The sequence below is a fragment of the Melozone crissalis genome, unplaced genomic scaffold (assembly GCF_028551555.1).
Source record: "Melozone crissalis strain CALT ecotype California unplaced genomic scaffold, PUWL_Pcris_2 ptg000231l_1, whole genome shotgun sequence".
In the NCBI taxonomy this organism is placed as follows: Eukaryota; Metazoa; Chordata; class Aves; order Passeriformes; family Passerellidae; genus Melozone; species Melozone crissalis.
In genome coordinates, this window is record NW_026535993.1 from 421,247 (window position 1) to 439,582 (window position 18,336).

Sequence of the window (18,336 nt, forward strand, 5' to 3'; positions counted from 1 at the left end):
TCCATGGGGTCCTGCAATGTTCATGGATCCTTAGTTCCATGGGGCCCTGCAGTGTCACAATGGCCTCCTTGGTTCCATGGTGCCACACAGTGTGACAACTTCCCCTTGGTCTGCCAAGACTCCAGAGTGTCACAATGGTTCCTTGCTTGCATGAGGCCTTCTAGTGTCACAATGGTCTCCATGATCCCACAAGGCCTTGCAGTGTCACAACAGACCACTGGTTTCATGGAGCCCCAGAGTGTCACTATGGTCCCCTTGATTCCACAAGGCTCTGAAGTGCCACAATGGCCCTTTGGTTCCACAAGGCCTCCAAGTGTAAAAATGGCCTCCATGGTTCCATGTGGCCACGCTGTGTCACAATGGACCTTAGGTTCCATGATGCCCCAGAGTGTCACAACGGTATCTTGGTTCCACAGTGTCAGAATGGACCCTTCATCCCATGGACACCCACAGTGTTCACTGCAGTCCCCTTGATTCCACCAGGCCCTGCCATGCTCTAATGGCCCCTTGGTTCCACTGGGTCCCAAAGTGTCAGAACAGTCTCCATTGTTCCATAAGGCCCCGCAATGTCACTGTGCTCCCCTTGGTTCCACAGGGTCCCACAGTGGAACAAGGGACTCTTGGTTCCATGAGGTTCCTCAGTCCCAATGGTCTCCTTGGATCCGCAGTGTCACAATTGCCCCTTGGCTCTGTGTGGCCACTCTGTGTCACAACGGCTCATGGTTCCATGAGGCCACACAGTTTAAAAAAGGACCCTTGATTCCATCAGGCCTTGCTGTGTCACAATGGACTTGTGCTTCCATGAGCTCTCACACTGCCAGCAGCAGTCTCCTTGGTTCTGCAGTGTCACCATGGACCCTTTGTTTCATGATGTCCCGCAGTAGAACACGGTCACTATGGTTCCGTGAGGTTCTGCAGTGCCACAATGGACCCATGGTTCCACCAGGCCTTGCTGTGTCACAATGGCCCCTTGGTTCCAAGAGGTTTCTCAGGGTCACAATGGTCTTCTTGGATCCGCAGTATCACAATGGACCATTGGTCCAATGTGGCCCCAATGTGCCCAAATGGATTTTGGTTCCATGGGGTTCTGCTGTGTCACAATGGACCCTTTGTTCCATGAGTTTGCACAGTATCACAGCTGACTCCTTGGTTCTGTGAGGTACCACTGTCACCAACTCTCTGAAATATCAGAAAAAGGGTCCTGAACACTCATTTGCTATTTCAGAGAGTGTCATATATTCAGGACTGAGCTCTAGTGAGGGATAAATCCTAATCTTACTTGGACATGTAATTCTACCACTGTGTTGCCTATAAACAGTTAGTGAATGCCACTTAGAATTTACCCACTTCCATAAAACCCACCTCAAGATCCCAGATTCCATCCTTGTTTTCTCTATCCCTGCACCCTTGAGCCAGATGTCTTCTTCTTTTCTTCCAACCATCCTTGCTGTGAAAGCGGCCCCTGCATGTCTTGTTCCTGTGCTGAAAGTTCACAGGCAGGGTAAAAGTGGAATGAACCCTTTTGGTATCAGCCCCAGGCTTTGTGTGGGCAGGCAGAGGCAGGCAGGAGGCAGAGCTGTCAGCAAAGGAAGGGGCCAGCCAGGTGGGGCAGCCGGGGGATGCCGACAGCCTGCAGGGACAGAGGCGCAGGGCAGGGACACCGCAGCACAGCCTGGGCTGCACAGGGCACAGGCATGTGCAGCAGCTGCAAGACAGCCCTGCCAGAGCCAACTTGGGCAGCACTTTGGCCATGGCTGCTGGGCCTGGGCCTGAGGCAGGAGCAGGAGACAAGTGACCCTTGCAGGCCTGGGGCCTCATTGCCTCCTTGTCCCTGCTCAGCAGCCTGGCAGGGGCCGCCCCATGCTCCTGCCCTTGCCATTGCACATCCCCACATGCCAGTGCCCATCCTGGCAAGAGCCCTGAGCAAGGAGGGAGGGACAGCATCTGCCTGGCCAGGGGCTGGGGCTCAGCCCTTGGCCCTTGGTATTCCTCAAACACATCCAGCTTTGCTGAGCACCAGAGACACCTTGGCCTTGTTTGTCCCCAGCTGTCATCACTGCCTCCAGTGTTCTGCTCTAACTGGAATCTAGGGACACCTTCTCAGTCATGTCCCTTAGTGGGACCCATTAAAACTTTAAGAAAATTTGGAGTCTAAATTTAAATTTGAGTTCTTGAGAAGTTTTTTGAAGACACTCTCTCAGGGACTGAGTCTGAGTCTGATGTAAACAACACAAAAGCCCTGAGAGGGTCATTAAAGTTTTCCTAGTCCACTTATGGAGAAAGATTTCAAAGAACTTGTAAAAAATACGCATTCGTATTTTAAAGGATGTATTTTATTTTATTTCTCTTTACATCAGAGGTGATTGCAGCATTCTGTGATTGATATTGACCCAGGGTCTCTCCTCAGCAGCTCTGGCCTGCTCACAGAAGCTGTGCCTGGAGCTCTGACCCAGTGTGGACAACCTTGCTCCACATTGCCCAGCCCCATCCTGTCTGTCCTCACTCCCCTGGGACCTGCTGTGATTGCAGAGCTGGCTGCACTCAGCCTAAGAGGAGTTTTCCCTTTTGGGGGATTTTTTGAAGCAATCTGAAACTCCTGAGTTTCCCCACTGCAAACAGACACACTGCTCAGGTGTGTGCCAGCCCCAGGTGCCACCAAAGCCACTGCAGAGCTGCCCTGGGCCAGCTGTGAGGGTGGATCATCAGCCCAAGCTGCACGGGGCCACTGCAAGGGGCTGTGGCAATGGGCGCTGCACTGACCCCACTGCTGGGTTTGGCTGCCACGGCCACCGAGAGAAATTAAACTGTCCTTGGAAACACTGGGGAGACACTGGGACATACTGGGAGTGATACTGAGGAGGAGTGGGACAACCTGGGAATACGAGGAATACTGAGGGGGAATCTGGGTGGACTGGGATGGACTGTGGGGGTATACTGGGACATACTGGGAGTGATACTGGGGCAAACTAGGGACACTGGGGACATTGTGGGGAAGACTGGGGAAACTGGGGCATCCTCTGGATGAAATTGAGGTGAACTGGAAGGGAGTGGGAATAAACTCAGGTGTATTGGGAGGGACTGGGCAGTACCGGGAGGGGCTGGAAGAGGGTGAAAGGGCTGTTCCCGCCTCCACCACATCCCATTTGCCGAGGCTCCCGCAAATCACCTACCGCAGCCAATCAGCACAAGGGACCCGGTTTTGGGGGTGGTGCCTAGATTGGCGCCTTTCCTTTTTGTCTACAACTCCCATCATGCCCCACGGCCCGATTGAGCCCAATTAGAGCCGGAATAACAACTCCCGTCATGCCAGACGCTCCACGGAACACCGGGATCCGCCCCCATCTGTTCCATAAGTGTCCCCCACACCTTCCAGGATCCTGCAGTGCCCCCTCAGCGCCCATTTGGGACCCCCCAAAAGCGTCCCTGGACCCTTGAGTGATCCCAACCCCACAGATGCCCGGTACAGCCACTTCTGGGAATTCATCTCCTCCCATCCCCGGCGGCCCCAGAGCCCCTCAGAACACAGTCCCGTGCCTAAAACTCCTGCCGTGCCCCGCGCTCTTAAGAACCTGGTTAGAGCTCCCCGAGCTCCCCCTAAGGGCTCTCGAACCATTTAAGTTCCACCGAGGACCTCAAGTCGCGGCTCGGACGCAAAAGTGTCCTCCAAGCGTCTTCCCGGACCCCCAAACATTGTGCTCGAGCCACTCTCGGGACTACAGCTCCCATCATGCTCCGCGGCGCAAGTCCAGCGTTATTCCAGCCGGGACTTCATCTCCCGTCATGCCCCTCGCCCCACCGAGAGCCATTGCAGCTGCGCCCAGAACTCCCGTGATGCTCCGCGGCCCCGTTTAACCGTATGATACCCGCGCTACAGGAGTCTCTGAAGCATCAGAACCTCCAGCCAGGCTGGTGATCGCTGCATTTATGCACAAGAATCGGCCCGGGCACAGCAGGATCTGCTCATCTCGAGGGCTGCCCCGAGGCCCCACCTGGAGAGCTCCCAAACATTTCAGTCCCACAGTTAATTTCGAAGGTGACTAATTTTTGTTCATTTTGGAGCTGGTTCATTTTGAGGGCTCTTGACTGAGCTCAGTCACTTGGTTTCAAGTTGATGGCCTGTCTCAGACCAGCCTCTGCTCTGCTCTGTGTGGACAATGAGATGGGAGAGTCCTTGGGCCACCCAGGGGTCCAGTGACTTCGGTGCTCTGGTTGTCATCAACAGAGCTTTGTTTCACTGCTTCAGACCCTCCCTCTCCTCTTCTCCCCGGCATTTTAAATAATCCTATTTTCAAAGTCACCTGCTCTGCTCTTCATGTCTAAAAGCAAACCAAAAAACCTGAAAGGGAAAATACGTTTTTCTTAGACATAGCTTTATTTTAGACTTTATTAGAAAATACAGTCTTTATTGCATATATTTTTCTCATGTATCTTTCCTTAGCTGTGCATTTTGGTTTCAAAACAGAGTAACTTAATTACTTAATTAATCCAGCATTTGAGACTTGAAAAGTGAGTTTAATCTATTCCCTGCAGGCACCCAGGAGAATTTGTTGTCTCGAGGCTCCCTCTGTAACCAGTAGAGACAAGAGAACATTTGGAGGCTGGGTGCTCCCATCTGGCACACAAAGCAAAAATTACAAATCTCTCACTCTGCACTTGGGTTATTTGCTATCAATGGCAATGAAGGACTGCATGGGAACAGGTGCATTTTGGTGCAGACAGGAGACAGCTCAGGTTGTGACACTCTGTGTGGATCCATAATAAATTCCAGTCTTCATTTGGAGCACTCAAAAACCAAGTTATAATTGGTCCCTATTCTGCCCTCCCCACTCCTTTCCTGACGAGCCAGAGAGGGAAAAGCTGTGGAAGAAAGCAGAGGGTTGCAAAAGAGATACTTGGGATTGCTTATTTTGGAATCAACAGATCCTCAGGGACTCCTGTCCAAAGGCAAGTACTGAAAAGTAGAAACAAGGAACTTCAATGTACAGATTGGATGTAATTTCACAGTTTAGTGTTTGCGCTGTAGATGAGATGTGTTTGGCACATGGGTGTGACAGATTTTGCAGTAGGTCTGAGTGAGCTGGGAATTTCCCACGAAAGGGGGGAAATAGCCAAGAACTCTTTAGAATCCTCTGTTCTGGTGAAAGAACTTTTGGGGAGTGTTTGGAAAAGGTAGAAAGAACACAATAAACCCCTGGCGTCTCTACCTGAAATGGTAAACAGAACAATCAGGGTGTGAGAATTGTTTGGAGCACGATCTCTGTGCTCTATAGCAAGACTGCAGGAAAAGAAAAAAGCAGAGAAGGAAGGATAGAAATGTTTGTCCAGACTGTGAAATTTTCCCACTTGTTTTTGCCATGTTCCTGTCTCAGCAGGATGAGCTGGAATTCAGCATGGGACCAGAAAATGAAACAGCAGTTACTGAGTTCATCCTAGAGGGTTTTCCAGAGCTGGATCCAAGGCTGCAGGTATTTTTCTCTCTGGTCCTTCTGCTCATGTACCTGACAACAGTGATGGGGAATGCAACCATCATTTTCCTCGTGTGTGTGGATCACCACCTGCAAACCCCCATGTACTTTTTCATCAGCAACCTGGCCTTCCTGGAAATCTGGTTTACATCCTCCACAAGCATCAAACTGTGATGCTGAGTTCTGGTCAGAACACTCTCTCACTAAGCAGCTGCTTTGCCCAAAACTATTTCTATTTTGCTATGGGCTGCACAGAGTTCATGCTGCTCGTTGTCATGTCCTTTGACCACTATGTTGCCATCTGCCAACCTTTGCTCTATGCTGCCATCATGAAGCCTCAGCTCTGTGTCCACCTGGTTGTTGCTGCTTGGATCCTCAGCTTTGCCCTGCTGAGCTACCGGCTGCTCTTCCTCTCTGAGCTGTCCTTCTGTGGCTCCAAGATCCCCCATTTCTTTTGTGACAACTCCCCCTTGTTCAAACTGTCCTGCTCTGACACCAGCCTGCTCTGGAAAATAGACTCTGTCTTCATATCCTGTGTTGTGCTGGATTCCTTGTGTTTGACTCTGGCATTTTACATCTGCATCCTTTTCTGTGTTCTGCATCTTCCAGCAGCCTCTGGGAGGAAGAAAGCTTTGACTGCGTGTTCTTCCCATCTCATCACCTTATCCACTGCCTACGGGAGATGCATTGCTCTCTACACATGTCCTGCAGAATCTGTTTCCTTGAGCACCAACAGAATTGTAGCTCTGCTGAATACAGTCCTGTACCCATTCTTAAACCCATTCATCTACAGCCTTCGGAACAAACCTGTGATTCTGGCCCTGAGCAAATCCATTGCAAGGGCAAGAACAAAGCTTTTCCCCTAACCATGATGCATTTCTGGAAAGCCATCCCAAGAATCTGGTGTCATCTGTTACACAATAGCAGTGCCTGTGAGTGCAGCCTCCAAACAGGGCTGCCTCAGGTTAAGAGATAAGAGACTCATCTGCACACCCAGACATGGCACCGACAATGGCAAGAGGAGAAACTCAGTTCATTCTCTGCCCTGGCTGCTCCCAGGACCATTTACTGGAGAGCCACCAGCTCATTAAGGGCCAATCTGCGTAACAGAGAAGAGTTCAGAAGAACAGTGGCAAGTGACAATCCAAATTACAGCTCCTGGGCGAAGGACACCTTGTCCAGCTCCTTCCCTGGGACAGCCAGCAGCCCCAGTGTCTAGGTTTGGAATCGCAAAGTCACTGAGAGCAGGTGGGGAAGACTGGGGGGAATTGGAAAGGGACCGGAAACGAACTCAGGTGTATTGGGAGGGACTGGTCTGTACTGGGAGGGACAGGAGAGGGTGCATTGGCTGCTCCCGCCTCCACCGCCTCCCATTTGCCGAGGCTCCCGCCCATCACAGCCTGCAGCCATTCAGCGCCAGAGGCCGGGGCCTCGAGAGGGGTGCCTAGGGTAGGCGCCGTATTTTCTGGTTTTGCCTACAACTCCCATCATGCCCCGCGGGCCGATTGAGCCCAATTGGAGCCAAAACAACAACGCCCGTCATGCCCCGCGCTCCACAGAACCTCCAGGATCCCACAGTGCCCCCTCAGCGCACATTCGGGACTCCCATAAGCACCCCCGAACCCCTGAGTGCTCCCACCCCCACAGATGGCCGGTACAGCCACTTCTGGGAATTCATCTCCTCTCGTCCCCCGTGGCCCCAGAGCCCCTCAGAACACAGTCCCGCGCCTAAAACTCCGGCCGCGACCCGGGCCCTAAAGAGCCTGGTTGGAGCTCTCCGAGCTCCTTCCAAGGTCTCCCGTGCCGTTTACGTTCCCCCAGAGGATCTCAAGTCGGGGCACGGACGCAAAGGTGTCCCCCAAGAGCCGTCCCGGACTCCCAAACATTTCGTTCCAACCACTTCGTGGACTACAGCTCCCATCATGCTCTGCGGTGAATGTCCAGCGCTATTGCAGCCGGGACTTCATCTCCTCTCATGCCCCGCGCCACACCCAGAGCCATTGCAGCTGCGCCCAGAACTCCCATGATGCTCCGCGGCCCCGTTAAACCGAATGATACCCGCGCTTACAACTCCCATCACCCCCCGCACCCCAGAGAGCCCTTTTCGAGCCCCCCAAGGGCCCGCCCGGACCCCGAAGGGCCCCAAATTCCCCTCCCCGACCTCCAAGGGCCGCCCTGGACCCCCAAGTGCTTCCCCGGACCCTGATCTGTCCCTCAGAATCCCTGAGTGCCCCTCCAAGTGCCCACCCGGCTTCCCCAAGTGTCCTCCCGACCCTCAAGTTGTCTCTGAATTCCCTCCCCAGACCCAAAACTGCCCCAAATGTGCCCCAGAAATGTCTCCGGGAACCTCGAAGTGCACGGCCCCCCCAACCCTGTCTGAGAAAAAGATGATAAAAAAGATGACAAAAAGACTACAAATATACCTAATTAACGTAAAGAGAAAGAAATAAATAGCCAATAGAAATTAATTAATTAATTCATGAAGGGAATTGTGTTACTTAGAACCAATGATGAATAATTTTCTTGGTTGCTAGAAATGTATCCAGTTTTAATATAAATATACAAATTAGGTAATAAAAATATTGTATAAGACTATCCTAAACTAAAATAATATAATTATAATTTTGTCATTAATAAATTTTATTTATAAGGAAAAATGCTAAAATTTTTCTTTTTTTTTGGGGTGTCAGTCCCAGGTGGGTGTTGTCAGACATGGTGAGGCTGGGGGAGAGGAGCCGATTGTCCAAACAGGCTCAGCCTGCTCATTCTTATCCATGCCCAGACCTCCTAAGGAGACATTCAGCATCCAGATCACTTGGGGAATGCCTCTATCCCCTCTTCTCATAACTAAAAAATAAAAAAATACTGATGTGATTAAAAAAACAAAAATCATGAGGTGCATTTTGACATCTTCCTCCTGAAGACAACTCCAAACTGACTCCAATCACTGCACAAGCCCTGGAGACTCAAACACAATGGAAGGGAGACAAAGAGCTCCTGAGTGCTCTCTGTATTTTAATCAGCCCCACGCTGGATTTGGGGCTGGGTCCAGGAGCCTCAGACACGCAGAGAAGGATGAAGAAGCTGCTCAAGGAGTCTGCAGCAAAACTCCAAGTGCCTTGGAGCATGGCTGGGCCCCAGTGAGGGCAGGGAGTGCCCAAGGCTGCCCAGGGCCTGGTGAGAGCAGATCCTTGAGGGCAGGATTGCAGGGAGCCCAAGGCTCTGAGCAGGGAACTGCAATGCTGAGCAAGGCCTGGCTTGGCTGCAGGAAGCAGAAAGGCCAAGCCCTGAGCCCAGCCTGGGCCAGCAGGGCCTGTCCCTCACGGCTGCCTCGGGGCTCTTGGTGGGCCAGGGGGATGTGAGGGGCAGCAAGGACAAATGGCATCAACCTGCAGCCCCTGCCAGCCTCCCCAGGGAGGCCGAGGGGGAAGCAAAGTGCAGCCCCTGCCAGCAAAGTTCCTCCTGTGGGGCCTCCAGAGGCGCTGCCCGAGGCCAGGGCACAAAGGCCTGGGTGCCTGTGGCCCTGCCAGCCCTGCCCAGCCCTTGGCCATCTGTCCTGCAGGCTGCGCCCCCTGGTTGTGCTGCTCCTCTGCCCTGGCCGGCTGCACTCGCCCATCTCGCTGTGCCCCAGCCTTTCTCACCCAGTGTTGCTGTGCCCTCTCTGGGCTCCCTGCACCCAGCGCTGCCGGCTCCTGGCACACAGAGCCCGGCCATGGCCCAGCCTCACGCTGCCACACCTCCAGCACCAACATTCTGCCCTGCGAGGGACTTTGCTTTCTCCTCAGCTCCGGCCTGAACCTTCCAAGGTGCACTTTGGGGAGGTTTCCTGCAATTCCCACTGCCAAAGAAAGCTCTGTCCCCTGCTGGTCACAAACAGAGAAGGGCTGGTGGCACATCAGAGGTGGTCAGAGGCTGTTTGGGGCACAGTGACCATTGTAGCCATGATATTTTCTGAAAAATCCCTTTGCTTGGATTTAGCTCCTGAGAAGCTGAGGCCTCAGGTACAAAATATAAACAATAATTATCTGCTGCTGTGGAATGCAACAGGTGGATCAGTGATTGGCTTCATATCATTGTTTCTAATTAATGGCCAATCACAGTCCAGCTGTGTCTCTCTGGTCAGACACAGGATTTTGTTATCATTCCATTCTTTCTCCTTTGCTTGCAAGCCTTCTGATGAAATCCTTTCTTCTATTCTTTTTGTATAGTTTTAATATAATATCTATCATAAAATAATAAATTAGTCTTCTGAAACATGGAGTCAGATCCTTTCCTCTTCCCTCTTCTGGGACCTCTGTGAACACCACTACTGACCATGAAATTATTAAGTTTTTTAATATTCTCTGAAAGAACGAGGGGCATCAACTAAACATCTACAACTGGCTGGATGGCCAGTTGAGTGGCGGTGAATGTTACACCAGAGAGTGGTGGTGAATGCTGCTGCATCCAGCTGGCAGCCTGTGGGATTTCTGGGCTGTTCAGATGGTCTGGGGAAAAGCCCAAAGATGGCCTTGGGCCCCCGGGTTCGAAAGGACGAGAGGAAGCTTCAGATTTGTTCTTGGTCTTGGTGTTTATTAATTGCTTATCTAAAAGATTTTCTCTTGGCCTGACAGAGTTCTGCTCAGCAGTCAGCCATGGGCACACACTGAAAGCCCCTGGGGCGGTCACCTATCTTTATACCCGGAGTTACGTATACAATATTTATCATTTTTCTCCAATACCCTCTACCCTTATTAACCAGTGTTCCCCCAGTAAGGTCCAATCCCGGAGTGCCAACATCACCACAGAAGATGGAGGCCTAGAGGAAGAAGAAGAAGGAGAAGGGCACGCCCCAATTCTTCCATCTTACTTCTCTAGACCCCCCTGTACAGAAATCTTAAGCCCTGTATCTCACACCCCAATTAACTTGTCCCTTCACCATTCACCCCAGTGAAATCCTCCCGTCCTCATACTGATGTCATCTCCCATGTGGGATCAAAGTCCAGCCACCAGACATCTCTGGCAGCATTCCAGGACTCCCGAGCCCCCCAGGGGGGGGTCTTGTTCACCCTGCACCCCAGTTCTGAGAGACTGAGATCCCACATCTCCCCCTTCTGTTTGCACCAAAAGACTTTTTTTGCTTTTATGTGAAAACCCCCCAAAGTCCTTAGTTTCTTTTCATTTCTCTTCTGGGTCGTTTTTCGCAGCCCGAGTCTCGACTTCTGTCTGAGTACTCGTCTCTCTGCTTCTTGGATCAGCATTCTCGTGTTCTCGCGTTCGGAATGGTTTCACGTGCCGCGCTGACACCCACTTCAGACCTCGATCTGTGGAGATACAAGCAAAACCCTTTCCCCAAGTGATTAGTCTGAAAGGACCCTCTATTTGTCCGGTCTCTGGGTTCCTGATCAAAACTAAAGGATTTTCCCTTAGCTTTGCCTGTGTGTTGTTTAGAAAATGTCTCACGATCGGTGGATCAGGTTCCGAGGATGAGCTATTTAGGAAATTCAGCACATACAATGCCTTATTTAATTTCATGTGAGGTGTTGCCTCTGGCTCACCCCTTCTCTGTCTGTCCAGAAGGGATTTTAGGGTGTGATGTGTTCTCTCAATGATTGCCTGACCTGTGGGTGAATGCGGAATACCAAACGTGTGTCTGACACCCCATCTTTTTAGGAATCTGTCAAGCACCCTGCCTGTGTATGTTGGACCATTATCTGTTTTTATCTCCTGAGGCACACCTAATGCTGCAAATGCCTGCAGAAAGTGTCGGCAAGCATGGTCTGCTGTTTCCCCAGCATGTGCTGAAGCAAAGACTGCACCTGAGAATGTATCTACAGAAACGTGAACATTTTTGAGCTTCCCAAAAGATGGGTATTTTGTGACATCAGCTTGCCACAACTGAAGACTTTGCAGCCCCCGCGGATTGATGGCCCCGGTAGAAGAAGGTGGCTGCACAAGCTGACAGTCTGGACAAGCACTAATGATCTCCCTCGCCTGACTCTTTGTGAGACGAAAGGACTCCATCAGTGCTTGCGCATTCTGATGAAAGAACGCATGACTTAACCTTGCCTGCTCAAAAATGTCCGGCAGCGTTTGCAAAATGGGCATTGTCAACCTGTCCGCCCGAGCATTCCCTTCCGCTAAAAACCCTGGAAGTGTTGTGTGCGCTCTAATGTGTGTGATAAAATACTCCCTTTCCCTGCTCTCTAGCAGTGTTTTCAAGCTTGTCAGGTATGAGTATAAAACCTCATTACTGACTTCTTTCAAGAGCGAACCCTCCAATCTCTTGACCACACCCGCAACATATGCGGAATCTGTCACCAGATTGAGAGGCTGTTTGAACAACTGAAATGCTCGGACAACGGCTGCCAACTCCACAATTTGTGGAGAGCCCTGAACCATCCTCACGTCTGATTCCCAATCCCCTGTCGTTGAGTCTCTCCACGTGATCACTGACTTGTGTGTCTTCCCCGAGCCATCCGTGAACACGGTGATCCCGTCCAAAGGTTCTTCACTTATCTGTGGTTTTGCTCTATAGCATATTTGCGATTGCAGTATTCTGTGTTGGGGAAAGTGGATTGTGCAAGCTCCTGGGAACGCTAACAATGCGATTAACAGGTCTTTCGATTGTTGCATTGCCCAATCGAAGTAGTCTCGTTTCAGAGGTAACCTGATGACTGAGAATTCTCTTCCTGCCATTGTCAGCAGCCTTGTTCTCGCCTTTATGATGATTTGTGCTGCCATCTCCAGATCTGTGAGAATCGTTTTCGCGGGCCTGTGCGGTAGGAAAATCCACTCTATGATTATCAAAGAGTCCTTTTGTGATTCATCCCATTGGAAGATCAAACCATGGAACTGCGTTTTCTTCCCCAGCACTGCCAACTGAAAAGGCAACGATGGAACAAATCGATGTGCCTGCCTTTTCTGTATCGCATCCGAGATTTTCTCCAACTCTTTTCTTGCTTCTGGTGTGAGTGTCCTGGGAGAACGAATGTCTGTGTCTCCTCTCAAGAGATCAAGCAGTGCTGGAATGTCACTATTTGTGATTCCCAAAACTGGTCTCATCCAGTTGATTTCTCCCAAAAGCTGTTGCAAATCATGCAAATTGTTGACCTTTGTGCTGATCTCCACCTTTTGAGGCTTTATTGTTTTCTCTGAGATTTTCCACCCTAGATATTTCCAAGGTGCAACCTCTTGAATCTTTGAAATGCTGATTTCCAGACCTGCCTTTTGCACCTCTGCGATCACACAGTCACGAGCTTCTTGCAGCTCCTGTCGTGTTGATGCTGCGATGAGCAAATCATCCATGTAATGAATGATCTTCGCCTTCGGAAATTTCTTTCGTGCTGGTGCCAAAGCTCGCGCCACGTACCATTGACAGATCGTCGGAGAATTTTTCAGGCCTTGTGGAAGGCAGACCCAATGGTACCGCTGCAGAGGCGTTTCCCTGTTGATACTCGGGACTGAAAAGGCAAATCTCGGAGCATCATCTGGATGGAGTGGGATACTGAAAAAGCAATCCTTGAGGTCAATGACCACAAGCTGCCAATCTCTGGGAATCATTGAGACAGATGGAAGTCCCAACTGAAGTGGCCCCATGTCTTCTATGACTTCGTTGATCTTCCTGAGGTCGTGTAACAACCTCCATTTGCCCGACAGCTTTTTCTTGATGACAAACACCGGAGAATTCCAAGGGCTGTCTGTTGGCTTGATGTGTCCCTTCTGCAATTGTTCTTGGACCAGGTCTTTCAAGGCACTCAATTTTTTCCGCTCAAGGGGCCACTGATCCACCCAAACTGGATCATCTGTTTTCCATGTCAGCTTCAGTGTGGCGAGTGCTGCAGTGACCCCTATTAAAAATCCATTTCGATCTTCGCGCCCCATTGTGCCAAAAGGTCCCGACCCCAGACTGTGATCGGCTTTTGAACGACAAAAGGACGAATGATCGCCGTCTTATCTCCTGGTCCCGTGACAACGACGGAATTCTCACTTTGCAGACACAGAGATGCTCCCCCGATGCCAGAGAGAGAGCCCAATGGCGCGACCAAGCTCCAATTGCGTGGCCAAAAGATGTACGATATTACTGTTACATCCGCCCCTGTGTCGAGCATACCTCTGATCGATATTGTCCTGTCCCCACATGTCAATTGGCACGTGAGCGTGGGTCGGTCTCGACCTATGTGCTTCACCCATGTTGTATGTACTTCAACATGCTCTTTCATAGGGAGACCTTCTTCGTCGAAGATTGACATGACCTCTCCAACTGCATGTGGCGGCAATGCAAAGGCTCTCGCAACCACAGTATTTTCTGGTACAGTCAATGGTGGACGAAGCGCTCTTGCCAAAACTGTTAACTCTGTATTTTTGTCTGCTGAGACAACTGTTGGATAGACAATGAGCCCAAGAATACTGCACTTATCTTGCCCAACTATCAAAAAATCTTGTTTCTTGTATGAGTCCCCGCGGATACCTGTTGGTATCTCCGCATGACTTTCATCTAGAAAGCATACTAGTTTTGAAGCTGCCAATGCACACTGTGCCCCTGGTGGGAGGAGGTCTGGGTCACTGTGGAATCGACTGAGGGTTTTGCTGAGGGCATCTGCTTGTCGCTCACTGATGACTGCCCTGTCTGTTCTTGTGACACCGCCAGTATTTGTGTCGGAGCGCGCCGGGGATTTCCCGCGCTCAATTTCCCGTTTCCCGGATGCGGCAACGGATTTCCTTCCACATCTGTCCGGGAATAACATTCTTTCACGGAGTGTCTTCCTCTTCCGCACCGTGCGCAAATTGGTCTTTCCGCTCTCTGGACTGGCGTTGGTATATGTGTCCGTGGGCAATTCCTTTTCATGTGCCCAGATTCCCCACATCCGTAACACTGTCCTCCTTGGGGTCTGTTTCTTTTCTGCATTGCCGCAAGAACTTTGTTGATATTTTCGTCCTGTTGATGAAGTAGTTTCTCAAACATCTTCTCCAATGTCTTGTCCTCTGATTGCCCTTCTGAGCGTCCCTTTAGCTGTTTCTCCCATTCCTCTTTTAGTTCATCCTTTACAATCGCTGCGACGTGCTGAGGCGTCCCCACCTTGCTGCATGCCTCCACCATCTCTGCCAAGGATGGCCGTCCTGGCATGGTGCTAATCACCCGTTGACAATCCGGGTTGGCATTGCCGAAAGCTAAATTCTCCAAGAGAGGCCTCTTCACTTCTTCTGTTGTCACCTGTCGATCCACGGCTTGCGTGAGTCGGTCGATGAATGACATGAATGGCTCTGTGGGACCTTGCCTGATGCAAGAGAACGGGACATCCGGAGCTCCTGTCGGCGTAATTTGCATGATTGCCAATCGCGCTGCTTCTTTGATGTCGCTTAACACTCTCCGTGGAAGCCGCGCTGCTTGTTCCCCTGGATTGTCATCTGGAGGATCCCCTGCTAATTGCCCTTCTGTGAGGTTCGCATTCGGCCCACCTTGGTATCTGTTCCGCAACTCAGCAAGATATTTTCTCCACCTTTTTTCCCAGACAAGACTCTGTGTGTCAGTGAGGATCATTGCCACAATACTTCGAATGTCATATGGTGTGAGATCATACATAGAGAATGTCCCTCTTAATAGCTGTTTGAAGTATTGTGAGTTCAGCCCAAAAGTCTGAGCTGCCTTCCCTAGGTCTTTGAGTGTCTCATGACCCATCCTTTCCCACCTTGGATTCTGTCCCTGGGCATCATATGTCACTGGCATTGTCAAATCCCCTGATCCCGGGAATAAATGCTTTTCCTTTTCCAATGCTTTTCTGATTTGCCTCCAATCCATTGTCTTCACCGGCTCTTGAAACCCCTCTTCATCAGATTCCATTGGGATTTGCATGAATAATAGTGTTGTAGATGTCATCGGTGATTCATAGTGTCTCATTTTTTGCCTTGAGGTTTTTGGCCTTGCTCCTAAATCCGAAAAGGAAACTCGAGGATCCTGTTGATATTTCTTCTTTACTGCATCGAATGAATGCAAGAAGCTTTTTGCTGCTTCTGCTGCTGATAGCATCCATGTTGGGACACCTTCCGATGCTGTGATCCTTATGACATCTTCCCCTTGTAGCTGTTCTTCATCTGAGCTTTCATCATCTTCATGAAATCCCGAAGTGGATGGATAATCCCTTTGTCGTGTTAACATTGTTTTCTTCGAGGTGCTTTTCTTTTTATATATTGTTGGAAAAAATTGCTGCATTGTTGCAGTCTCGCCACGAGATGGCGCTGTGGCTCCGCCGAGCCGACCCGGCATGTCGTGCACTTCTGCCCTCCTGCCACTAGGTGGCGCTGTCACCGGCCCCCCTGGCTCGGATGACGAAGCAAGCTCGACTACCCTACTTCCTCTTCCGGCTCGGCGTCTCCCGTGAGGGGAAGGAACTGAAACTCCGAGGCTCGAGACTAAAGGCACCAGATCTGGAGACGGTGTGGAGCCGCGGGACGTAGAATCCCTAACACGGCCCCTCCTCACCCGCGACGTCGCAGGGGACCGGGCTCGGGCCCGCCCGCGTCTTACTCTCTGCGCGTGCGTGCTCTCTGAGCTACTTCCGGTGTCCCCCAGGGTGACGTCATCATCGTCTCCCCCCTGTTTCACCTCCGAAGTTCCCGCCCCTCGGTCTGTCCCAGAATCCGACCCCTCCTCCTCTGACGTTGTGTTCGCCTCCCCCGCCGGCACCCCGGCTCTACCCGCGATTCGCGCTGACCGTCGCACCGGCTGTGACGTCACACCCGCGCGCCTCCCGCGTCCCGCCGCGGCGGCCCTCCGGGGCTGCGCGTTTTCCCTCAGCCCGCCTTGCGCGCTCGCCGCCCCCGCGCTGGTATGTGAGTCTATCCCCCGGTTTTTGCGAGTTTCGCCCTCCGCGGGCGTGTCCTCATCCTCACCGGCGCTGCTCGCGCCCGCCGCCGCCGCGTCGCCGCTTTCGCCGCGAGCAGGCCCCCCCCCCGATCCCTTATCTTCCTGCTCCCCCCCTTCTGCTCCTGACTCCTCCACACTCTCTGGAGTTTCAGGACGCCCTTGGGGTTTGTTGCATTTTTTGATCGGGGGTTTTAATATTTTTTCCTGCTCTCTTTTTTCGAGAGCCCTTTCCCCCTGGCCTTTTAAAGCCAGAGCTAATTTTTTCCCGGAGCTCTGCCGCTCCGCCCCTTTCTCTGAGGGTACCGCAGCTTCTCGCTGCTTTTCCAGCCTTTTAGACTGCACTAAAATACCTTGTAACATGATTCTTGCCGGCGAAAGTAGCTTTAACGCTGTCTCATCTTTTTTTGTTGCTAAAATATATAAATGCCTATTAATCCCTTGCCAAAACCCGACTTCGAACAACAGACAAGTCTCTGCAAGTGGGTAATTGAGCCTTGCCCATAATAACAGCTGTTTTAATTCTTTCTTTGGGATCCCTTCTGTATATAATTCTGCTACACTTTGTAAGGTGGATAAGATTTCCCGTTGTTCTTGGGAGAGTGTTGCCCCCATAATATTATTTTGGCCTTCTTACCGAATCTGTCGCCAGCGTGGTCTGGAGGCCCTTGTTCTCCGTCCAGCAGATTACGAGGGATGGATCAGAGGCGCCTTTCTGGTCCCAGTCCAGGCCGCTCTGCTACGAGCTGTCTTCAGCAGAAGCTGAGAGATGGGATTTCTCAGTGACTGCTGATTTTTGCAGCTTCTCCCGGCCGGTTTTTTCTTTTTCTTCTTTCTTTCTTCAGGCTTCCCTCCTCTGGAGTTATCAGTGCTGTTCTCTTGGCTCTTCAGCTCTTCAGGGCTTTCCCCCCCCCGAAAGGTTTGGTGGGAGATAGCCCGCACAGCGGACGCCAGTTGTGGGATTTCTGGGCTGTTCAGATGGTCTGGGGAAAAGCCCAAAGATGGCCTTGGGCCCCCGGGTTCGAAAGGACGAGAGGAAGCTTCAGATTTGTTCTTGGTCTTGGTGTTTATTAATTGCTTATCTAAAAGATTTTCTCTTGGCCTGACAGAGTTCTGCTCAGCAGTCAGCCATGGGCACACACTGAAAGCCCCTGGGGCGGTCACCTATCTTTATACCCGGAGTTACGTATACAATATTTATCATTTTTCTCCAATACCCTCTACCCTTATTAACCAGTGTTCCCCCAGTAAGGTCCAATCCCGGAGTGCCAACATCACCACAGAAGATGGAGGCCTAGAGGAAGAAGAAGAAGGAGAAGGGCACGCCCCAATTCTTCCATCTTACTTCTCTAGACCCCCCTGTACAGAAATCTTAAGCCCTGTATCTCACACCCCAATTAACTTGTCCCTTCACCATTCACCCCAGTGAAATCCTCCCGTCCTCATACTGATGTCATCTCCCATGTGGGATCAAAGTCCAGCCACCAGACATCTCTGGCAGCATTCCAGGACTCCCGAGCCCCCCAGGGGGGGGTCTTGTTCACCCTGCACCCCAGTTCTGAGAGACTGAGATCCCACAGCAGCCAGTCACCTGTGGTGTCCCTCAGGGGTCTCTGCTGGAGCCAGTTCTGTTCAATATTGTTACTGACAACATGGATGAGAGTGTTGAGACTTTCAGTAGTAAATGTGCACACAAAACTAATCTGGGAGCGTGTGTCCATCTGCTGGAAGGTAGGAGGCCTCTGCAGAGAGACCGGGAACAGTTGGATGGATGGGCAGAGTCCAATAAGATGAAATTTACTAAGTCCAAGTGCCGGGTCCTGCACTTTGGCCACAACACCCCCTGCAGTGCTACAGGCTGGGGACAGAGTGGCTGGACAGCGGCCAGGCACAAAGGGACCTGGGGCACTGATGGACAGCAGGCTGGACATGAGGCAGCAGTGTGCCCAGGCTGGCAAGAAGGCCAATGGCTGCTGGCCTGGATCAGGAATGGTGTGGCCAGCAGGAGCAGGGCAGTGATTCTTCCCCTGC

General features: G+C 51.4%; 1 pseudogene; it reads left to right on the forward strand.

Moving 5' to 3' along the window:
* The first annotated feature begins 5,390 nt into the window (after positions 1–5,390).
* Positions 5,391–6,331, forward strand: LOC128949446 (olfactory receptor 6M1-like; annotated as a pseudogene).
* The last annotated feature ends 12,005 nt before the right edge of the window (positions 6,332–18,336 follow it).